This window comes from Peromyscus californicus, unplaced genomic scaffold (assembly GCF_007827085.1).
Source record: "Peromyscus californicus insignis strain IS unplaced genomic scaffold, ASM782708v3 Scaffold_4__1_contigs__length_199733344, whole genome shotgun sequence".
Classification (NCBI taxonomy): Eukaryota; Metazoa; Chordata; class Mammalia; order Rodentia; family Cricetidae; genus Peromyscus; species Peromyscus californicus.
The window spans coordinates 124,213,910-124,224,512 of record NW_026294562.1 but is presented as its reverse complement, the minus strand read 5'-3'; the positions used below and the strand labels follow the sequence as shown (position 1 = coordinate 124,224,512).

Sequence of the window (10,603 nt, the reverse complement as noted above, 5' to 3'; positions counted from 1 at the left end):
AAATCAGATTAATTGTTTCTGTGACCCTGGGAACATCCTGGATCTCATTTTCCTGCCTAAGTCATAGGGACTTGCAGGTTAACTTTTGGCAGTCAAAGTGACTGGGACCAGCCATTTGTCACCAATAACTGCATTGAAAACAGAGAAGGTGGAAAAATTTGACAAGTAGGTTATGCTTTGCTTTCCAGTAAAGAAAATTCCAGTAACTTGGCCCCTTTATCCAATTATTTTCTCCTCTACTATACAAAAGTTTCCATATGTGAGCACAGGGATACAGGGGCTCTTTTTCTTCTCCCATTCCAGCAGGAAAGAAGTAAGGTCATGAAACTTCAAGGTCTTCTCTTGTAAATTCTGCAATTTCAAACTAGAAATTTCATGAACAACCACCAGCCTTAACTTCTTTTAAACCTTAAACCTACTTTCACAACAGGTGAAATCATATTAGGAAGATTTTGTTAATAAAAGAAGAAAAGCATATATTAATATAAATAATTATAACTATTACTTATAGAAGCTTCATTGATAATAGCCCCAACTGGAAATGTTCACATATACATCAACAGGAGATTACAAAATTGTGATTGTATCCATATGAAATATCAAAGCATTTCAGCAATAAAGGCACCAACTATTCATGTGAAAAATTGAATAAATCCAAAAGTAATTATGCTAAGTGAAAGAAGCTAAATACAAAAGGGGCTATTGGTACAACTTCACGTGGATAGAATTCTATAATGTATGGATGGTTTGCTAGAGCCAGAGAGCTGATTGACCATAGCCTGGGACTTGAGCTGGCTTGAAGTGAAGCCATGCACATTGAGAGTAACAGGATAGGAAAGACAGGGTCTGGGGTAGGTGGATCCGTTATCTTAGTTGTGTTATTAGTTGTGCGGTTGGCTTCACAGCTGTGTACACTTGCCAAACTTAACCCTGCTGTGTGCTTCAGATATGTGCAATTTGCTGAAGATTAATTATGTCTCAATTAAGAGCAATTTCAAACAGATTTATAGTCAGAATACTTATATTAAAAAACCTCTAAAGTGTGTGATGCTGGCAATTTAAGAAACTTCCTTATTTATGTCTGGGTTTCTATGATGGTGATAGGGAAATAAAATAAATTTAAGGTGTAGAAGGTGTGTGAATCTGAACTTGTTGATAATGTGAACCGCTAGAAACAATAGCTAATGTGTAGTGAGTACTCCATGATGTCGGTTGCTTTCATACTTATTATATGTCTGGAATTTATAACTCACTTAACCTCTAAATAATCCAGTAATGTGCTTAATGTTCATCACATACCCCCAGAATTGACTTCTTCTGTCATAGAGTGAATGAAAAAGATGTGATTGCTTTTATAGATTGTCATGTTGTCTCCCCAGTAAACCACAATGCAGCCTAAGGCTGAGAATAGTCCTCATGTCCTTTCTGTAACAGAATCAAGTAGAAAGAGCAGGGGGCAAAGAAGGATCTAGCTGAGGCCAGTTCATGTGCTCTCCCTTTTCATACTCCCACTCCTGAATAGTTAGTCACTGCATTTCAGAGTGTGTGCATTTTCTGTAAAATCCATAATTTCTCTCATTTGGGTAACTCTCTATTTCCATATTGTGGGCTTACACTTCTTATAGCTTCTGCTTCCTATAGCAAGGGAGGATAACAAGGTTCCATGACGAAGCTAGAAGTTCAGAGAGGTCAAATATCATCTTTCAGTGATAGTAGATTATAGTATATAAGTATGGTGGAATGGTAGTCCTCTGCTCTAGAGTCCTTACCACTGCCTTTGTTTCATGACCTGGGAGCCCTAAATTGGCCAGGCTTCACTCCTTGTCCCCATTGTGACTCTGCCACTGTGTCTAAATCTTGACCGGTCCAGGGCCTAAAGAAGACCCTGGAGGTGCTCAACAGCCTCATCAACCTCAATGACTTCATCTATGAGCTCTGTAGAGACAGTAGCTTAGAGAGTATGAGCCTGCAGAGCATGGATGCTCAAGTCTCCTTGGTACAGTACACCCTGAGCTCCAAAGTCTCTGATAGGTACCACTGCTATGGAAGACTAGCTGTGAATGTGTTCTTTACAAGAATGTGAAAAATACTAAAATGTGGTGGTAATTATACCTCATTGCACTAAAGGATTAAGATAATGGGATTCTTCAGTGCTAATATTTGACACACCAAACCAAGGAACAGTGGCAGGGCATGAAATGAAGTTAATGAATTTAGATGTTGAGCATCTTGGAATCCCAGAAAAGAGTACACAGCTGTCTAGTAAAGATGCATTCTGGTGAATCTGCACATACGTGCTGAGACCTTCATCTTAGTGGAGATGCTCTTATAATATCCTGTGCAAAAGTTGGGTGAAGTTTTCTGCAAGTGAAGAACTTGGAAATAGGAACATTAAATTTTCTCTAGCAAGTAATGTTGATAAAGAGGAGAAAATGGTTACCATAGAGATTAAGGAGCAAGTTCCACTAGCTTTTTTCACATAAGCTACTCCACTGTATGCTACAGTAACACCCAGTGTGTCTGCAGGGGTACCCTTGCTGTAGAGTATAAAATTGCTGAAATATGTCACTTAAAGTGCCATTTGGCCTCCAAGATCAAAGATGAAGAAGAGCCTTAAGTGTTGAGAGAATCTGAGAACATGAAGCCCTTGAGGACTGCTTTTGAGATGCCAGCATGTTCTGAAGTCTTTTCTGTTAGCAGATTTGTACCTTAGTACATATGTAGATATCTTCTGTAAATAACTTATTTTTTTCCTCTCTCTGTTCTCTAAAATTTGTTTAAAAAATCCTAAGTTAAAACTGGTCTTGTTAACATAAACATTTAAGCCTTAGAAATACTGGTGAGTTTTATTTTATTTTAACATTTTACTGATTCTTTGTGGATTTCACATCATGCATCCCAATTCCTTCTACCTCCCTGTCCCTTTGTATCCACCCTCTGCCCTTGTAACCTCATGCTCTCCCCCAATAAAACAAAGTAAAAGTTAAAAAAAAATCTCATCATGGGAGCTGTAGTGTGACACAGTGAGTCACACAGTATATCTTTTTGTTCATACATCTTTACTTGCAAGTGTTAATTGCAATGAGTCATTGGTCTGGTTCAAGGCCTCTAGCTTCCACTACACTATCGATACTGGGTCCTCAATGGGATTCCTCTTGAATATCCTATTATTGCCCTGTCTCGTGGAGATCCTGCAGCTTTGAGTATGCAGGACTAGCCCCTTTACGAGTTCCAGGAGTTCATAGATGGGGTGGATGTTGAGGTGGACCAATTCACATCCCTGGTTCTGGGCCTGGGTTTTAGCTGGGTTGGTCATCCTGCCAGATCTCCCTCATCCTCGCCACCAGGGAGAGCTCTCCAGCACTGCCCCACTAGCTCATCCAATGCAGCAGGCAGCAGCAAGGGATTGGGCTAGTTTGCCTGCTCTCATGCCCTCAGGGCTGGCTCATCTGCATCCACACTAACTGGTGAGTTTTTAGAACCAAAGGATCTTGATGCTAAATACAGTTTCAAGAAATATTTTTCAATTTGAATAAAGTTAACTGAATTTGTGAGGGGAAAATGAATAAACCTTGTTAGTATTTAAAACATTGACTAAAGCTCAGCCCACAAGGCCGCCTGCCTCACAGAACTAATGTGAGAATAAAGAGAGGCATCGAAGACACAGAGCACTGAAAACTGCAAACACCATCCAATGAGACATTTTAGGGGTCACTACAGTATTAATCCAGACACCACTGGCTTTGGAACTGAGAGTCTCAACGTCTGAATCCAGCTTGGTCACCAGACAGTTGAGTGCTTTTGAAGAAAATGTATGATGTCTACAGGGCCCAGTTTCTTTATTTAGAGAAGAAATGATTTGTCTCCTGAGGGAATCCTGGTATATAATGATGTTTTGAAGGAGTCAAACTCTATTCTTAAGGCCCCTCGAACTGCCCCAATCTCATTAAGTTCAGTAGATTCTCAAGAAACAAGTTGGAAAGGAAAAAAAAAACAGTAGATGAGGGAATAGGAAGGAGACCATTGGGATAAATGCTCTCAGAGGGCGTTAGGACTATATAATAGCTAATGGTCTTTTCAAGGCTGCATGTTCTCTTTTCTAAGCCGAATCACTGTAATTACTAGGAGGACTCTTCACAAGTCTTATTCTCCAGAGATTTACTCATTCCCATTGCTTTGTTCTAGCCTTTCTGAACTCTGTCAAGCATGCTCTATTGGAAAAAGAATATGAAACCGGCTTGAAGAAGAGTATGGTAGTGATGATCCACCAGTCCAAGTTCAGTCTCAGAGACTCTGCAGAACCCTGGAGCAGTGGCTTGAGAGGACAAGCCAGGTGATGGGATCCCTGTGAATGCACAAACCTAACACTCACTACAGGTTTCATTGTAGCCTTCATCTGCCCATCTACCTTTGTGAATGAAACCATTTACACACTTTTCTAACCAGGTAGGGCTCATTTCAAAGTTCTTCATCCCAGGAACTAGTATAAGGAGAGATGACCCCATCACTTCCTTGATTTATTCAGAGGAAATTCAATGCATGAAGAATAATATGATTTCAGAATTACTCCAACAGTGCTTGTCCACAGACTGTAGCCTATCGCACAAACAAAACTGCCACCTGAATTCAAGAGTACATTTTTTATCAAAACACATTCATGCCTATTTCTTCACCATAATGTCATACATGAATACTTGCAACAACCACCATATACCCTGCCAAGCCTATGATATTTACTAATTGACCCTGTCCAAGTAAAGCTCATCAACCTCCAGTCTAGGAGGAGAAGAGAATCATTCTGATGGTCAACTTTAATGCAAATGTGAAAATATTCAAGGGTTTGCAAAAGAACAGTTAAGTTTATTCCTGATGTTCTTAGCTAATCTGGGATGTATTTGCCCTCTTCAAATCAAACTGAAGAAAAAAGCCCAGGTATGTAGCTACAGCACCTTGGACCAGCAAATGCAACTAATCACTTGTGATTTCTACAGTATATCTTTGTATTGGAGAAATGCTTCTGCCTTTGTGGTCATTAAATTCTGACCCAAGCTCTCTCAAGAAGACATTAAATAACAAGATACTATCAATATTTTCTGCCTTTCACAAACATGATACAGGGGGTGCTCTGAGGAGATGAGTGACAGATCATCACGATCTAATGGCTCTTATAAGAGCCTTTTTATACCAATAGGTTTTAGCTTCTTGATCCATTAAATCTTCAACATTTTATATGTCAGCAATTATTGTGCCCATTAAGCAGATGAATATGAAGACTTAAATAAACTACAAGGGTTACTGAAACCTAAACCACTATAAAACTGATAGCTTTCTCTTCGTGTGGTAAGTGCATGGCTTTAATTGCAGGTATTTGAGAGAGTGGAGGAGGTTTGTAATTTCAAGAACAATTTAGCAATACCCTATGGGTAGTGTGTCAGTGGAAGAGCATTTGCCTGTGTTATACAAGTTTCCTGGGTTTAGTACCTTGTCTCAAAAAAAAATTAAGAAATGTTTGCTAAATCAATAAGCCAAACACTTATTTCATAATTCATTCTGTTTTCAGACCGAAAGAGTTAACATATCTATTCTTTCTCATCATGTACATGTAGAATTTTAGGAAGAGCTAGAATGCAAAGGACATTGGAAATAAGAGTGGTATGTTGCTAAATATTTATTTGAGTCATATCTGGAAGTCTAAGAACAGGAATAAAGCTGAAATTATAAAACAAAATGACAAAATCCAGACATTTGGTAATGCTCAAAGGCGTATTTCATTTGTTTGAGGTCCCCTACCTGCTCCCATTCTCCTCTTTTGGGCTGAGGAAGATAGACCTATAAAATTATACTTATAGGTATAGGGATTAGCATTCTCACCAGCAGGCAGCTGGTATGTCTGCAGGATCCTAACACTGTCCTATTTAGTCATTGCAGATCACCAACACAGCCACAAGGCATCAACAGTGAATACTGTTGTTTTCTCCCTGTGGGTCACTGTCTCAGGTTTACCTTGAGGAGAACTTCATCAGCAGATTGGAAAATACTTCATGACTAAAATCCTGACCACATATCTTGAAACAAATAAAACAAATACAGGAACCAATATTATTGACATTGTTTCACATGATTTAACCAACAGGCTAAACAGTGGTTGATAGAAACTGGGACAGAAAGGTATTGGGATGTGAAAGAGAGTAGAGAAGGCATGCCATAGTTTTTAATTGGTGTAGAGATGAAAAGGGGTAAATCAAAGTCTTCTGTAATCTATGTGGAATAATCAAGTTTTGAATGTCTTGAGAAGCCAGGAAACTAAGCACCATTGGGTTAATTAGACTAGATTAATTAAACAAAACTTGTACACACACACACACACACACACACACACACATATATATGTACATATGTGTAAATGTATATATGTATGTATGCATGTATATGTATATATAAGTTAGAAATTAATCCTGTGGAAAGACATTCTCAAGCCTGATGGAAATTCCTGCTCAGCTATAGATGAAGAAATCAGGGGCAGCTGCATTTTAACTCAAACAGATCAGAGGAAGCCATATAGAGAGGAACAACCAGTGATGGGTTAAATGTCCAATGATGTAAAAAGAATGATGTGTATAGCCAAGACACAGAGCAGTTTGAGTAAGGTCCATGGAAACTGAGATCCGGCTAGCTTAATCTCAGTGGAGATATATTCTCTTTCTGAAGCTTTACCAGAGTCACAACTTCTGGCCTTAGGGAAAGCATAAGGAGTATTGTTCCATGCCCCCTTTGGGAAAAGAAAAAATATCTCTGTTTCCCTAAATGTGCACTAGTTCTGATTTTGAGATCCCTGACTGTTTCTCATGGTGTGGCTTATTTCTCTCAGAATGCACTATTTGCATTTTTCCAAACTATTTTTCTTCTTTCTATTTCCTCACCATGTTTCTAAACCCTCCAGGTTCACTCTGCTAAGCAGTTCAGCATCCTTGTCAAATTTAATTAATACACTGTGTGTTTTCCCCTCCACATCATTAGGAAACATGCTGAATAATATAGGGTCCATGTGATTGTCCTTCCAAAAGGCTGTCACTTCTGCTCCCTTCCCTCTGCATGTAGCCAGCCAATTCTCAGCCACTGAAATTTCTCACCATCAAGTCCATTTAGTTACCCCAATGGTCTATCTATTGTGAAGTGCTGTATGTAATGCATTAATAAAGTCAAGACTGGGGACATTCACTGTATTATAATTGTCCTCTCATTTGCTAATTAAACCCAATAATGAAGCTGAAATTTTTCTGGCAAGGTGACTTCATTACTAATGCTACAATTGGTTTTATAATTTTTATTCTTCTTATTTAGATGTACAGAGAGAGAGAGAGAGAGAGAGAGAGAGAGAGAGAGAGAGAGAGAGAGAGAGAGATTTGTTATAGCCTGAATATTTTTAAGTTGCTGTTAAGAAAATTAAAGTTTAACTGTGAGGTTGCTGATTATGACCATACTGTAAAAGAATTATTCAGAATTACAGTAATTACTAAAGCCCAATGATAGTTAAAGCAGAGGCTGTACAGTATTGAGAGCTTGGCTCTCTGTTGGGTTTTATAGGGCTGTATTAAGAGAGAATTCCTATTGAATATCACTCCAATTGCCAAGGCCAGCCCAAAATCTCTTGTGAACGATCAATGGCTTAAATGAAAGCATAGAGAAAGGCAACTATCACAGAGAGCTTTACAGAGGTGAAATGGGTTTTAGGAAGAGGCTGGACAAAGATTTTAGAGTGATTGCCTTGAGTTCTGGCTCACTATATTATTGTAAGATTCTAACATATCACCACCTGGTGATTGCTAATGACATTTAAAGAGAGATAATGATGTCTGGTCATTTCCAAGTTACTCAATGAGCAATTAAGTGCTGAACATCCTCATCTTTGGAAGCTTCAGCCAAATAAAATGATAAAAATGGAGATGCATTCCATAGAAACCACACTTCAAATTTTGAATTTTGATCTTTTCCTTATATACAGTACAATATTTTCTCCATTCTCCATCACTGCAATGAACCACTGCTCCCAATAAGTCCTATGATCACATAGGTAAGCCACTGATCATCTTCAAAAACTGTGCTGCTGAGCAGGGATGTTCTGCAGGTGAGGCACATTTGTTGTTTTTGTTACTTGCTGTTTTTAATTCACAATGGGTTCTTGGCAAAATGCTTCACCATGACGTGTAAAGGAGCATCTACATTTTTAACATGGAATAGGAGAATCTAGAACCAAGGGGATTCTTGAAATAATCAGCATCTCCTGGGAGGTCACATAACATTGCCACCTGCTTTCACAGTGAGAGTTTTCCATGGAGAGCATTCTGGGAAGAAGGGCACAACCAAAGAGCTGAAAGGGAGTCCAAACTGAGGCTGCACAAAGTGCAGGGAGGGTGTCAAGATGAGACTTGAATAGGGAAGCAAATGCCAAGGGAACAAGATTTATTTATGTACTATATGAAAAGCCTTATAAAGTAATGCAAGAACAACTGGAAACCAAGAAGGGGTTTTGGGCAAGGCCCGAAGTGTAGCTGAAGTTTTTCTGTGTCCCACCTGGCCCGCAGTTGAGACAAATCTTTCCCACTCATGTCTCCCAAGTAAACACACAGAGGCTTATATTAATTAAAACTGTCCAGTCATTAGCTCGGGCCTACCATTGATTAGCTCTTACACTTAAACTCAGCCCATTTCTGTTAATCTATATGTCCCCACATTTTCTGTGGCTTTACCTGTGTGCCATTACATGCTAGTCCCTGGACTGTGGGCTAGCATTTCATGGCTCAGCCTTCCTTTCCCAGAATTCTCCTTGTCTGTTTATCCCTCCTATACTTCCTGCCTGGCTACTGGCCAATCAGCTTCTTTTTTATCAACCAACCAGAGCAACACATTCACAGCATACAGAACTTCCCACAGCAAGAAAGCCTTCTTCTGTACCACTGAGATGACTCTGGAGGCAGGACATGCTCTGGGAAAACTGGCTTAGGACTGGCATCAGGAAAACCAGAAGAAACTACTTATAAAGGGGTAGGGAGGTAGCTCAGTGTAGAACACACTTGCTATGGAAGCCTGAGTACCAGATTTTGGATCCCCAGCACCCACATAAGTTTTGACCAGATGTGGCAACTGTTGGTAATCTCAGACCTCAGGAATGTAGCTAGGATCACCAGATCAAACTTGCTAGACTTGCTAACCAGCTAGCTCTTTTCAAGTGGAAGACCCTAGGCAGAAAGACACTTGACATCAACCTCTGGCCTCCACATGCACACACACACACACACACACACACACACACACACACACACACACACACGCATGCATACACATGTGCTCCCACACATATATACACACAAGTATATGCAGGTACAGCAATACGTACACATGACCTACCAAACCAAAATAGCTCTTAGTAGTTTGTCCTTCTGTGTTTTCTCTTGCTGTTATAAAACACTGACCAGAAACAACTTGGGGAAGGAAAATGTTTATTCTACTTAAAGACTCCCAGTTACAATCATCACTGAGGGAACCTAAGGCAAGAAACTCAAGCAGTAGGCAAGAACTGAAGCCGAAAACCAGAAGCAATGCTGCTTCCTGGCTTGTTCCTCCTGGCTTAGTCAATTTGCATTTTTATCACTTGCTTGAGGATGACACTGCCCACAGTGAGGTCACTCTCACATCAGTCATTAATCAAGAACTACCCTCACCCCCAACAGGCCAATCTGATGGAGGCATCTTTTTTAAGTGTGGCTCCCTTTTCTTTTTGCCAGATGACTCTAGCTTGTGTTGTGATGACAAAAAACTAACCAGCACATAGTTCAAAAGAAAGTCAAATATGGCCTAAACTGACTGGTGTGGGAAAACATCACTCTTAGCCTTTTAAATGAAGAGTGAGGATGAAGGGAGCAGGCAATGGAGGCTCCTTTCCCCCCTTCTGCCCCCCCCCAGCTGCTCCATCTGGGCAATTGGGGCTGCTGCTGCCTCTCACCACATAGAAAACATCTGAGGAAATGGATCTGGGGAACATTTATTAAATTGGATCTCAAATAAAAGTTAACCAGAACTTTTTAGGTTTCCTTGTTCCTACCACTTATATAAATATCTCCAAATATTGTTCTCAGAGACGTTCACCCAGATTCTAATGAGGTAACAGGAAAATTGTACCTTGCTGGCAAAATCCAGGTAGACTAATTCTAAAGTACGGTGTTCAGTTAATTCTACATCGTGCATGTGTGGAAAGGTTCCACACATCTGAAACTCAGGAGACAGTTCCAGAATAGCTGCAGGAGATGACAGTTTTCAGTATTTGAAGTCCCAAGGGATTTTACTCCTGGATTTAATTTAAAGCCATCAGCAATCTCACCAGCTATGAAGCCTGTAAGTTACAATAACGACTGGCCTTCCAAGATATACCCATGGGTGCTATAGTGGCATAGACATTATGAGGATAATAAACTGTTTTATTTATAGATGTAAGGGCAACTGTACAGGAGGAAGCACATGCCTGGTACTGTAAATCTAGCTAAGAACTCATGGTTGGGGAGCTCCCAGGCTGCAGGATGAACCTAGTACTATTATTCTGCCTAAGTAG

General features: G+C 39.9%; 1 pseudogene; it reads left to right on the top strand.

The window, feature by feature from the left end:
- The first annotated feature begins 1,960 nt into the window (after positions 1-1,960).
- LOC128123951 (proliferating cell nuclear antigen-like) lies at positions 1,961-2,617 on the top strand (annotated as a pseudogene).
- The last annotated feature ends 7,986 nt before the right edge of the window (positions 2,618-10,603 follow it).